General features: G+C 38.3%; 1 long non-coding RNA gene across 2 annotated transcripts in view; it reads left to right on the top strand.

The window, feature by feature from the left end:
* LOC117106582 overlaps nt 1–4,602 on the top strand; it is a 14,199-nt gene extending 9,597 nt beyond the window's left edge. The window contains exons 1-3 of one of the 2 annotated variants that reach the window (XR_004445096.1): nt 1,327–1,855; nt 2,828–2,958; nt 4,081–4,443. This is a non-coding gene — a long non-coding RNA (uncharacterized LOC117106582). Of the gene's footprint in view, nt 1–1,326; nt 1,856–2,827; nt 2,959–4,080 lie in introns of those variants that run through there. The other variant, XR_004445095.1, reaches the window with a different exon arrangement.
* Nucleotides 4,603–12,217: the final 7,615 nt, after the last annotated feature.

The raw sequence follows: 12,217 nt of genomic DNA, 5'->3' as shown, positions 1-12,217 counted from the left end.
CCGATAGAAAAAACAGCTTTTTTCGCACTGTGGCAGTGCCGATAGAAAACAGCAGCTTTTTGGCACTGCGGCAGTGCCGATAGAAAACAGCAGCTTTTTGGCACTGCGGCAGTGCCGATAGAAAACAGCAGCTTTTTTTTGCACTGCGGCAGTGCCGATAGCCTCAGCCCCCATATAATAGGCGATAATTACTACATTGGTTCTGCGAGCAAAAGGCTTGTCAGTACAGTGCTTGTGTGGTATAATAATAAATACTACATTGGCAAAGTATAGTACAACAGTACTATAATATTATTTTAGTAGCTAGTGATAGGCATAAGTATTGTGTTTTCGCACATACTATATATTGCTTAACTAGTGGCTCTATTTCCCAGGTAAAAATTCCCATTGAAACCCATTGAAATTTCTTATGGGTCCAATGAGGTTCAATGGGTCCAACTGGTATTTTTCAATGGGTCCAACTTGTTGAACGAGGTTCAATGGGTCCAATTGGTATTTTTCAACCGGTTCTACTGGTATTAATCAATGGGTTGAACTGGTAATATCCAATGGGTCCAACTGGTGTTGTTCAATGGGTCCAACTGGGCATTATCCAATGGGTCTAACTGGAATATCCAATGGGTCTAACTGGTATTAACCAATGGGTCTAACTGGTGTTATTCAATGGGTCTAACTGGTGTTATTCAATGGGTCTAACTGGTATTATACAATGGGTCTAACTGGTATTATACAATGGGTCAAACTGGTATTATACAATGGGTCTAACTGGTATTATCCAATGGGTCTAACTGGTATTATACAATGAGTCTAACTGGAATATCCAATGGGTCTAACTGGTATTATCCAATGGGTCTAACTGGTATTATCCAATGGGTCTAATTGGATTATCCAATGGGTCTAACTGGTATTATCCAATGGGTGTAACTGGTATAATCCAATATGGGTCTAACTGGTATTATCCAAACCCAGGTAAAAACATAGACCAGTTGGGATTTTCAACTGGTCTAATGGATTTTAGCGCATAGAGACCTCGTTTATTTGCACTATATAAATCCATCTATTATTATTATTATTAAAATGGGTTTCAACTGGTTCAATTGGTTTTCAATGGGGTGCATTGGTTTCAACTGGTCCAATTGGTTACGGAATGGGGGCTCCAAGTTTCAACTGGTCTAATTGGTACGACATCAAAGGGTTCAATTGGCCTCAATTGATCCAGCTACTGGCTAAAATGCTTGGGCTTGGACTCCCAGCCGGTGATGCACGGCGGACCGAGGGATTATAATATTGTGGCATAATAAAATGGTTAAAATTTGCTTTAATTAATATTTACTTTTAATTAGGCCTATTATTAATAGCCTACTATTTATTATCATTAGGCCTCATTAATTAATTATTTATTCATACATTTAATTATTTGTATTGTCATTGGTATCATCCTCCATGTGGTAGTGATATGGCATTCCAGGTTTCATTATATGCCCTGCCGTCATTGGCCACTCCTTTAACCTTACGAAACTGACCAATGGAAACCTAGGATCCACATTCAAATTCATTGTGTGTACAGTACCAGGTACCAGTGGAGCCTACCAATGTTTGACAAATATCTGTGATTTTAAGGTACAAAATACAACAATAATAGCTGGTTTGCTCACTGATGACTACAAAGCAAGGATACTTCATTGTTGCAAGACTTAATATTCAACACAACTTGATTGATTGAATGTTTCATACAGCCTCTACTAGGCCTAGCCGACGAAGCCGTAGCCTAGCTGGGCCAGTACTACTGGGCCTAGCCTAGGCTAGGCTAGCTAGGACGGTGCAGTAGCTGATGATGCAGTGTTCGATAGAAAATGTAAGATAAGAATACGATAGGACCATACTAATGTAAAAAAAAATAATAAAAATCCAGGGCAGACTGGGCCTACACTATCTTCGTAGCTAACTTAGGCCTAGGCCTACAGTTTGTCTGTACTGTAGTTAGCCTAGGCTATGGCCTAGGCCTATAGAATGGCAGGCCTAGCCTAGTAGTACTTAGTTTTTCGTACAAATAGGGCCTAGCCCTATGCTAGGGGCCTAGCTACCTACTCTACTACTACTTGGTTAGGCTAGGGCATAGGCCCTGCCAATTATTATTATTATTTATTTTCATTTCTTTTATCGGATTTTTTTTTTTACTTTTAATTACTGTACATTTGTTTTGCCTCATATTTTGTCCAATGTATTTTAAAGTTTTATATATATTTGAATTGTCTACTGCTTTGTTTGATATTGTGTTTCCCCAGTCTTTTTATTATTGAATTCGTTCGTATGTATGTTGTTGTTATAGGCCATTATTATTATTATTATTATTATTATTATTATTATTATTATTATTATTATTATTATTATTATTATTATTATTATTATTATTATATTATTATTATTATTTTGGTTTATTGCCGTTTTGATTTAGTGACTTATTGCCATTTTGATCCATTGCCGTTCTGGTAAAAAAGTGTTGCTGTTTGGACTTATTGCCATTTTGGTATATTGCCGTTTTGACTAGAAAGCCACCTTCTGATGCTGCATACAGTATTATCCTCCCCATTAAAAAATTGATTGCCCTTTTTATAATTTGCAATGTACCTGTATTACACTCATTTTATGTCTTCTAATTCAACAGAACATGGTAGAGTAGTGGAAAGTACCTAAATGAAGTTGAAAAAAAAAAACAGATAATGATGGACAGAAGTTGATATAAGTTATGGTTTGGTTACCCTGTCAATTGTTGCTCATTAACCAATTGTTTTTAACTGTACCATATTTCAAATCTCTGAATTTTCAGATACAGTAAGTGTATCTCACAGATACGTGTGAAAATCATTTATTCCATTAACCATTGTTGGCTATCAAAGAAGAGAAACCTGTGCTCACAACTACAGAAGGATGGATCAGCCCTGGTAATACAAATACAAGGTAATTTAAATGTGAATTGTAAACATTAAGCCTAAAGATAAGCCTTGTGGTCAATTACATGAAACATAATTATTTGGGTTTTTACATAAAATTTATTATTGTAAAAAAGTATTATTGTAAAGCACACACTGTAAAGCACACATATGTGTGGGCACATAGGGCTCCAGGTAGTATTAATTGTACGTAAAGCACATACTTCGCCAAGGCCTGGTGGCAGGGCACAGATAGAGGTATGGGGTAGAAGCTCCAGTTTGCTCTGGTGACTGACTTTTTTGATGTGTTAACACATGACTGATTTATGACACATGGCTTAGTGGAGTGTCTATGGTCCTGGCAGAAAAAATCTGATTAATATACTGGGCCCTTAAGGTCCATTGCCACTGGTTTTGGTCAATAAGTAGAAGTGGTTTGACGCAGGGTCAGGGTTGCAATCCCCTCGCTGTGTATTTAACTTGTGTCCTTGGGCAAGGCATTTTATCTGCATTGCTTCTCTCTACCCAGGAGTATAAGTGGGTACCTGGTAGATTTAAATACCCTGTACCAACATGCGCTGATGTACCTGCTGCAGCGTTATAGAATACTTCCTCAGGGAGCTGGAGTTTGTGTTCCTTAGGCATTAATCCAATGAGGGCCTAATAATATGCTAATATAAGGGCACATAGAAAAAAATATTAGATTATCACTATTTAAAAAAAAAATTGATGAGGGTGGGTGTTTTTTGGCTTTTTTTAACAGAACAATAGAATATTGCTTTTTTTTTAATTGATGAGGGAGGGACTGTATTTATTTTCAAGAATATTACAAGTTTAATTTTATTGTTTTTAAAGAAAATGTATTTCCCGTCACAAAATTGCATCATTTTTTTAAGCTGTTAAAATAAATAATGCGGCAAAAAAAATTACTCTTTTTATTCCCGCATCAATATTTCCAAATTTTTTAACGCGGGTGGGAGTGATAATCTAACAATTTTTTTTTGCCCTAAGTCTACTATTATTATTATTATTATTTTATTATTATAAGAGCTCACAGCCACTGAAAGCACACTATATCTAGCAATCCATTGTTTTAAATCAAGTTAAACCATTTTTTTTTAAATAAGTGATATTTCAATTTCTTTTTCAGGAATGTTTCAAAAAGCAACAATATTCGTAATCATACAGCCATACCAAGGAGAAAGCTGTAGAAAGCTCCCACTTCAATCGGCACATCACTTAACAAAAGATAATTGACAAGTTAAAAAATAATTGATCTGTTTTTGTTTTTTAGTTTTCTGCAAAGAAACATAATTGATTTATTTATATTCTCTAAATTCAGGTTTTTTTTAAATTAAATAAAACAATTGCATTGTAATCATCTATAATCATTTAATTTAATCCTTAATGTATTTATAAATTTGCTCACTATATACAATGTAATCAAAGTGTACAGTAGTAATAATTGCATATTGTTTCTTTATATTATTAATTCATTGTCCAATTTGACTTATACTATAGATCTTGTTATAACTATAGAGTAAATATAGAATGTAATATGCATAATTGATTTTTAAATATATTTTCTTAAATTTAAAATATTGCATTGAATGTATTAAAGAAATATATAATTTACATTTACTTAGATATTAATATGATACATAATTTTTAAATGGTCAAAGTATGTAATTTTGTAACTGTTGGTGGAATTTAATAATAAATGCACAGTAATAAATAATAACAAAAATGTTGTTTCAATTCATTTGGTGATAAAGTAAGTAATTTAAATAGATATTGCAGCGACTCAGAGTTAGAATCATAACAGTTGGCCAATTAGAATTGAAACCCAGTTGAAAAAGCAGTTGGACCTCATAACCTTTGGAATACCAGTTGAACCAGTTGGAATTCAAACCCATTGAAAACCAGTTGGACACCCATAGTAGAAAACCCATTGAAAACCAGTTGAAAACCCATTAGGAAACTCATTAAAAACCCATTGGAAAACCATTAGAAAACCCATTGAACACCCATTGGAAACCCATTGGGAACCTGTAACCCGTTGAACCAATTGGGATTGAAAACCAGTTAAACCCGTTGAAACACCGTTGGAAAACCAGTTGGACCCATTAAAACCCGTTGGACCCATTGAGAGGGTGCGAAAACACGTGTTGGATTTTTCCAATGGGTTTTCAACGGGTTTTCAACTGGGTTTTTTCAACGGGTCTCAATGGGAATTTTTACCTGGGTTTTGATTAGTTAGGGTTTTTTTTGTTAGTGGGGAGAAGTGTTCGGAGCCGGCAATTGGATTTGCAGACCGGCGAGTACCCTCACAGCTACAAAGAGACTAGGTTTTTAGCGTAGTTTTTAAATAGGGACGTTGTAGGGGGAAGCGTACAGGGCCACTATATTGTGGTGTAGTCTGTCGCCAGCATCCCGGTTGGGTAAGTCATCATCTGAGGGGAAAAGCAGGCAAACCCATCGTACTGTCGAATCCTCCGAAGAAGGTGAGAGTGAGGAGGAGAGTGTTAGTGAAAGTGAGAGTGAGGGAAGTTTTGATGAGGATGATAGTGATGTTTTGCGAGGTCGGCAAACCTTTCTGGAACACGTCAGAGCTGATCAGCGTCGAGAAAATTATCCTAGACCTGATCAAAGATGGGAAGACTATATGATCAACGACAGGAAGATTACTATAGACCTCGTCAACGATGGGAGGATTATCGTAGACACAACCCATGACGAGGAGATTATAGACCCGAGATGTTCTCCCTAAAGCAGAGGGACATCCCCAAGAACTTAATATTTAAGGGCAAGGAAAGCTGGTCTTTTTTTTAAAAACGCTTTATGGCATTTACTGAAGAGTATGAGCTTTCACCAAAAGCTAGAATCGAAACACTCTGTTAGGGTGTGGAGGGACCTGCGGCTGATTTTTATGTGAGCCTCCTAGAAATGGACCGTAGGATCACCTTTAAGAAGATCTTGAAGGCCTTTGACAAACGCTTCGGGGAGGAAGACTTGCCCGCCGTCCTAAAGCCTGCGAAAGCTGTCTGGTAAGAGAGGGAGCAGATCTCGAAATAGTGGAAATTCCCTGATCAAGTCTGCTACTCGTGTCACTCAACGCTCATCATCTCCTTTACTCAGAGGATGAAGACACAGGGAGCAGAGACTGCAGGGCTACAAAATGCCAACAGTTACACCCGCAAGTAAACCGGTCACGACAGTCCAGAAACCATTCCCATCTCCATCATGCAACACTGAAAGAAGGTTACCTGCCTCGAAGATCAGGTGGATGCAGTTAACAGAAAGCTGGACGCAGTGTTGGAGATGTTGAAACCACATGGGGATCGATGCCTTGAATGCCAAGAGGCAGGACACTGTCGTAATAACTGTCCCAAACTCGTCTTTTCTAAACAACCTAGGCGGGTTGGCGCTCAGGGAGAGGATCGTTTAAACGAGTAGGGGTTGGAAGCCATTGCCAGCTAGCCGACCATCCTCCCCTTAGCGGCCAACAACTACTTAAAGACGAAGAAACCAAGAACGACGCAGTTTCTCTTGTTCCAGGTGTGCCTAGCAATACTGTTAGTCCACAAAGCAAACATTGGTTTATTGGTTTTGGTTTTATACTGTATTTATAAAGCGCCTTCCACGATCGAACCCGTCTCAAGGCGCTTGAAAAATATATGTGAATAATGTATGGAAATAAATTTGAAATAATCTAAACTAACCAAAAATAATAACCGACAAAACAGATAAAAAATATAATCACACATCATCACACCGTTTCACTGACCGACCAAGGGCTTATTACATATTAATCATTGAACAACCAGTCACCAGCATACATCCGTGAGATGATTGTGACAAGATCCACGACTTGTACAATATCCCTTAGGTCAACAACTGATAAATCAGTGCTATTCGTTCCCCAAAGTCGTCTCAGAACTTGATCGAGCATTCGCAGTTGCTGCCCCTAAGCTTTGGAACAGCCTTCCCGATTATGTACATCAGGCACCTTCAACCGGGATTTTCAAAAGCCAATTGAAAAACTCATCTTTATAACTCACTATAGACCACTCACATTTGTTCATTTTTGTTGCTCGATAGACCAATATTTAGTTACACACATCATTATGACACCTGTGAAATCAATAGCTGACCGCATTAGCTTATACACAACTCGTTTCTTAACCGGGAGCCAGTGTAATTGACGGAGAGTTGGAGTAATGTAGTCAAATCTTGAGGTGCCGGTTACAAGACGGGCTGCCATATTTAAAAGAAGTTGAAGTTTTACAAGATGCTTATGTGGAATGCCATATAGTATACTGTTGCAGTAATCCAGTCGAATTGAAATGAAGAATTTTAATTAAAGCCTTGTTGGTTAAGAATTTCTTAATAAATCTAATATTGCGCAAGTGGTAGGAAACAGATTTGCAGATGTTGTTAATATGACTACTGTCACAATGTGAATGGACATGTAGATGAAATTATTACCGATGGGCCTCTCATTAAACAACGTCATCGGCCCACGCCGTTACGTTTTGACAGCAACGAGGAGCAAGAAATTAATAAGATTCTGGAAGATGGAGTTATCCAATCCTGCACTGACCACCATGCATTACAAAATGCCATGATGAAATGCAGAAACCTGGGCAAGTCGGTAGATGTCGAGCAGCAACAAGGTTCCCTGGGTATGGGAATGTCCTGGGCGTTGCAAGCATGTAGGCCAGATGGCTTGCAAAACTTCCAGATGGAGCATCCTCTACTGAGCACTGTGCAACTACCTGTATATGTTCAGAGAGGCCCCTGCAGAATGGACCGGAGATTTAACGGTCAAATCACTTGGGACCCGGGTATTGAATCTAATATCTGGTAACTCTCCTGGATGGGGTCTTGGAAAACATCCACATGGTTGGTCGTCGAGTCTGATGGCTTTCCCCCGAGTTGTGGATCAGAATACATGGGTAACCGTATTCCATCAGGTGATTTTCCCCTGACTGCTCTACTAAAACCCAAGACTATGTTGATGACGACTGCAGTAGTTGAGGGACTTCCTAGTTTCTCTGCCTTCCCATAGAAAAAGAAAATAGACTTCCACACCTATGGAAGCTACTCCATTGATCACCCGATATCTCCCAGTGGGTTATTGTCCACGGGGTAGCGTCTCCTTTTTCAAACGAAGGAGGAGTGTAGTGACGACCCCGTACGTTCGTATATCCCTGATCTACGCAGGAGGGCATGACCTCAAGGTCAGCTCATCAGCATAACCCAAAGCCGGGTGTGCTGCACAGCCGACCTGGGGTACCTGGTGAGTTTCTCACTCGTACACTGGACTTCATGCAAGACGCATCATACATGGCTAACGCTACAGGATTGTTTATGTGTATCTAGTGTCCGAGTCTACACAAGAGTATTACCGTACTACATATTGGAGTATTATCGCAATAAGCAAGATATCCCATCGGATAAGGTAAGCTTCCCTTGGTATTTATCACAGTATAATAGGCGATAATTACTACAATTCGGATAACCAACCACCCTTTGCATGAAGTTATTGAGGCATCTTTTACCTGCGATAAAGCTGATGCATTCTATAAAGTTATTAATAAGGCTATAGATGTCCACTTCCCTACCAACATTTTTAAACTTCACTCTCAGGACAAACCTGAGATTAAATCGTTAAGGGAGCTTCGCAAAATAAAGCAACGCGTATACCCGTCTACAACGCGTGGTTGGGGATTAAAATCTCTTCGCGTTGCCGACGAGTGGTTCAAGATACTGATAAAAAATGTTGGACGATTCCATTTCGCGAATTAGGGTTCGTTTTCTGACGCTTTTGTTCTACTTGTTTGCGTCGGTTTATCTCGTGATTTTGATGTACTATAATTTAATTTATCGACAAGTCTCTTTTCTATGTTTTGTCATAAGTTTCATTCGTTATTATGAATTAATTTTAATACTATATTCTGTCTTTTGTTATTGAGCTATTCTGTAAAATTTAAAACCGAAATGTCGAATACCAAGACTCGAAACCCATTGAAATTTCCTATACACTTTTATACTGTATTATAATCAGACCAAACTCATGTTTTTGCCATGAATATTGACGGGATAAACGCAATTTAATGCCAGTATATTGCTTTTTCTAGAACTATTCATAGGAACATTCCCACGCTCTGCTGCTATGGAAATACAGACTAAATCAAAGTGTACGTGTCATTGATCTTGCTGCATGCCGAGTTATGCATAGCTCAAACCCTTTGTACGCCGCCCAGTGTTATAACCAGGCCAAACTCATGTTGTTCCATGAGCATGGAGGAATAAATTCGTAGTGACAGCATAAACGCAATTTAATACCAGTACCTACTTCTTCTATAACTATTTATAGGAACAGTCCCACGGTTCTGCTGCTATGGAAATTGACTATTAAGGGCCATTGATCTTGCTGCGGGCCGAGTTATGCATAGCCGTACCCTTTGTACGGCGCCCAGTGATAAAGACTCGACGTTACCATGGAAAAGCATAGAATAAACTAAGAAAATGTCAGTCTCTGAATTTTTGTGTGCAATTAAATCTTGTATTTGTTATTTTCTTTAAGTCTCATTTTCAATTATATCTTATATTTGTTATATATGTTTGAAAATGGATTTGGTACGATACAAATGAATTAATTACAATAAAGACAAGGAAGTGACAAACAGAAATTAAAAATCAAACAAGAACAGCTCATTCAGTAGAACATAAATTAAAGTTAATAATTAATATCAAAAATAAGTGTAAAATAGCCTACTGTTTGTAGTCCTATTCATAATAAAGTACAGTGACCGCCAATAAATACTCAACATATACGATGAAGTTTTAGGATACGGTAGCCATTTTTGGCCTAAATTATTGTTGTTCAGCTTCCAAAATGAAAAAAAAAAAAAAAACACCACTAAATAAAAATATTGTGTTTAGATCAGATTATCATACAAGCATATACAAGCGACTGTTGTACACACACACAGTAGATCTTGATTAATTAGGCCTATGTTCATGGGTACCACCGCTGGGCCGCCGTTTCTTAGAGTTGTAAAAATTAAGTTTGATTATAGACGTTGTCGCAACATCACAGTACTCTGTTGGCCCGACGTCGGTAAACGCTTGAAATTTACAACTTCTAACCAACTTCAGAAAAACGGTTGTAACCAACCTCCATTTCAAACGTTTACCGACGTCGGGCCAACAGCGTTCTGTGACGTTGAGACAACGTCTGTAATCACATTTAATATTTACAACCTCTGGCCAACGTTGGCCCAACGGTGGTAGCCAACGTCATCACATCTAATATTTACAACCTCTAGCCAACGTCGGGCCAACATTAGTACCCAACCATCTTTTTAGTAGTTTGCCGACGTCGGGCCAGTAACAAATCGTGACGTTGAACCAAGTCGGTAGTCAGACTGAATATTTACGACGGCTTACCAACGTTGGGACGACATCGGAAAATCGACAAATATATTCATACGTTGGGCCAACGTGAAATTCCAATGTTGGTTTGACGTTACCTCTCCGACCAAATTTTGCAACCAAACACCAACGTCGTACCAACGTCAGATATCCGACCCCGACGCTTACCGACGCTTGACAACGTTTACCAACGTTGGGCCAACGTCGCTTTGCTAGCTGGTGTATAATGATGATACATCCATGGTTACGAGCAATGCGTTTTCGTTTAAACTCGGTACATTGTTGATCTTCTTTAAGAAGTGAGTAGTGTCCTGTGTGTAACTAGTAATATTGGTAAGCATAGGGTTAAGTACAGAATCAACAAATCCTGATAGTCGTTCAGTAAGCGTTCCAATTCCTGAAATGATAAGCCTCCCAGGGGGTGAAATATTGAGCGATCTGGCAAGACTGTATATTACATCAGGATTGGTATTTTCAGGTATATTGTGTTCGATGTGCATAGAAGTTTGTGCTTCCTTAATAAGTTTGAGAAGCTTGTGAAATTTAGGTAAGCAATATTAAATCAAACCTGGTTTCGGTAGTTCAGGCAATAGTGATTGAGCAGTGGATTTTATATCTGTGCTAAGGTTTTTCAATATCACATTTGCTTTCTTAATAAATTGCACCGTGGGATTCGAGGTGAGAGATTTATATGACGTGTCATTTAGTTGACACTCAATTTCATTAACATATTTGGTGGTGTCCAGGATAGTGATGGATCCCCCTTTATCAGCAGCTTTGATGACGATATCGGTGTTGCGGCGGAGATCTTTAATGGCAGTACGTTCACTTCGCGTGAGGTTTTCAGCGCTAGAGTTTCCTTTATTATAACAATATTATTGGGAGGATGAAGGTATCCAAGTGTGATTTAGCCGTGTTGACGTAGCTCTCTATGTAACAGTTTCTATTGGCAGAAGGAGTGAATTGAAAACCCTTCGTTCTATTCTGCCTCATACAGCTTGGCTAAGTGTTAGTAGTGTTCTTATATTCCTTGAAAAATCTTTGAGTCGGATCTTGCGTGTGAAGTCATCAAGATCAGTACACGTCTATAGCATCAAGGTTTTTAGTATAGCAGTATGATAGACCTTTCTTGAATACAGAGACCTGGTCATTAGAAAGTTCGTAGGATGATAAATTGGCAATATCTGAGTTGAGTGGTTTTGATAACGTAAGACGGGAAACAGTTGAATGATAAAGTGTTACCTTCGCATATATGTTTTAGAAGTGGGTCTGCTTTGGTGAGTTTCTTGATTTTCTCGAATTTCTTTCGTAGGCATGAGTGGAGTTCTTTCTCATAGATAGTTCTAAGAAACGTTTTGACTTCTTCGTGTTCGGCATCGGTGACGAGATTAAACAATTGGGAAAGTAAAGCAGATATTTATTCTAGTTTGCTCTGTACGGCATATGCATCATTTGTGGCTTCCCTTCGCAGTGCCTTTCCCAGTTCATTACACAATGCGTTTGTTCTAGTCGGGTTGGTGGATGTGTACCGGTATTTCATTGGATTGAGAACTTCGGAATAAGATCAAGTTTTTTGCACTGGGTAGGAAAGATTATATCTGACCTAGTGTAGGCTAATCTTCGATTTAGATGTTCAGCATTTCCACTAACGTGCAAAGCTTCGGCGTCAAGACCCAGTCTTGACGCCGCATAACATAAAACTGTATGTTTTAATAATAAATAAAATAATTAAAAAAAAAAACTGGGTCCAAAAAATGTAGAGGCATCGTAATAATGATAATGATGAACACGGTTGACATTTCAGGACAATTTATTCTATATAATTTTATATATACATACATGTA

Source organism: Anneissia japonica, unplaced genomic scaffold (assembly GCF_011630105.1).
Source record: "Anneissia japonica isolate Jap-2015-1 unplaced genomic scaffold, ASM1163010v1 scaffold83_len69946_cov84, whole genome shotgun sequence".
Taxonomy (NCBI): domain Eukaryota; kingdom Metazoa; phylum Echinodermata; class Crinoidea; order Comatulida; family Comatulidae; genus Anneissia; species Anneissia japonica.
The sequence above is the reverse complement of the archived record's forward strand: the minus strand, read 5'-3'. Positions and strand labels throughout refer to the sequence as shown.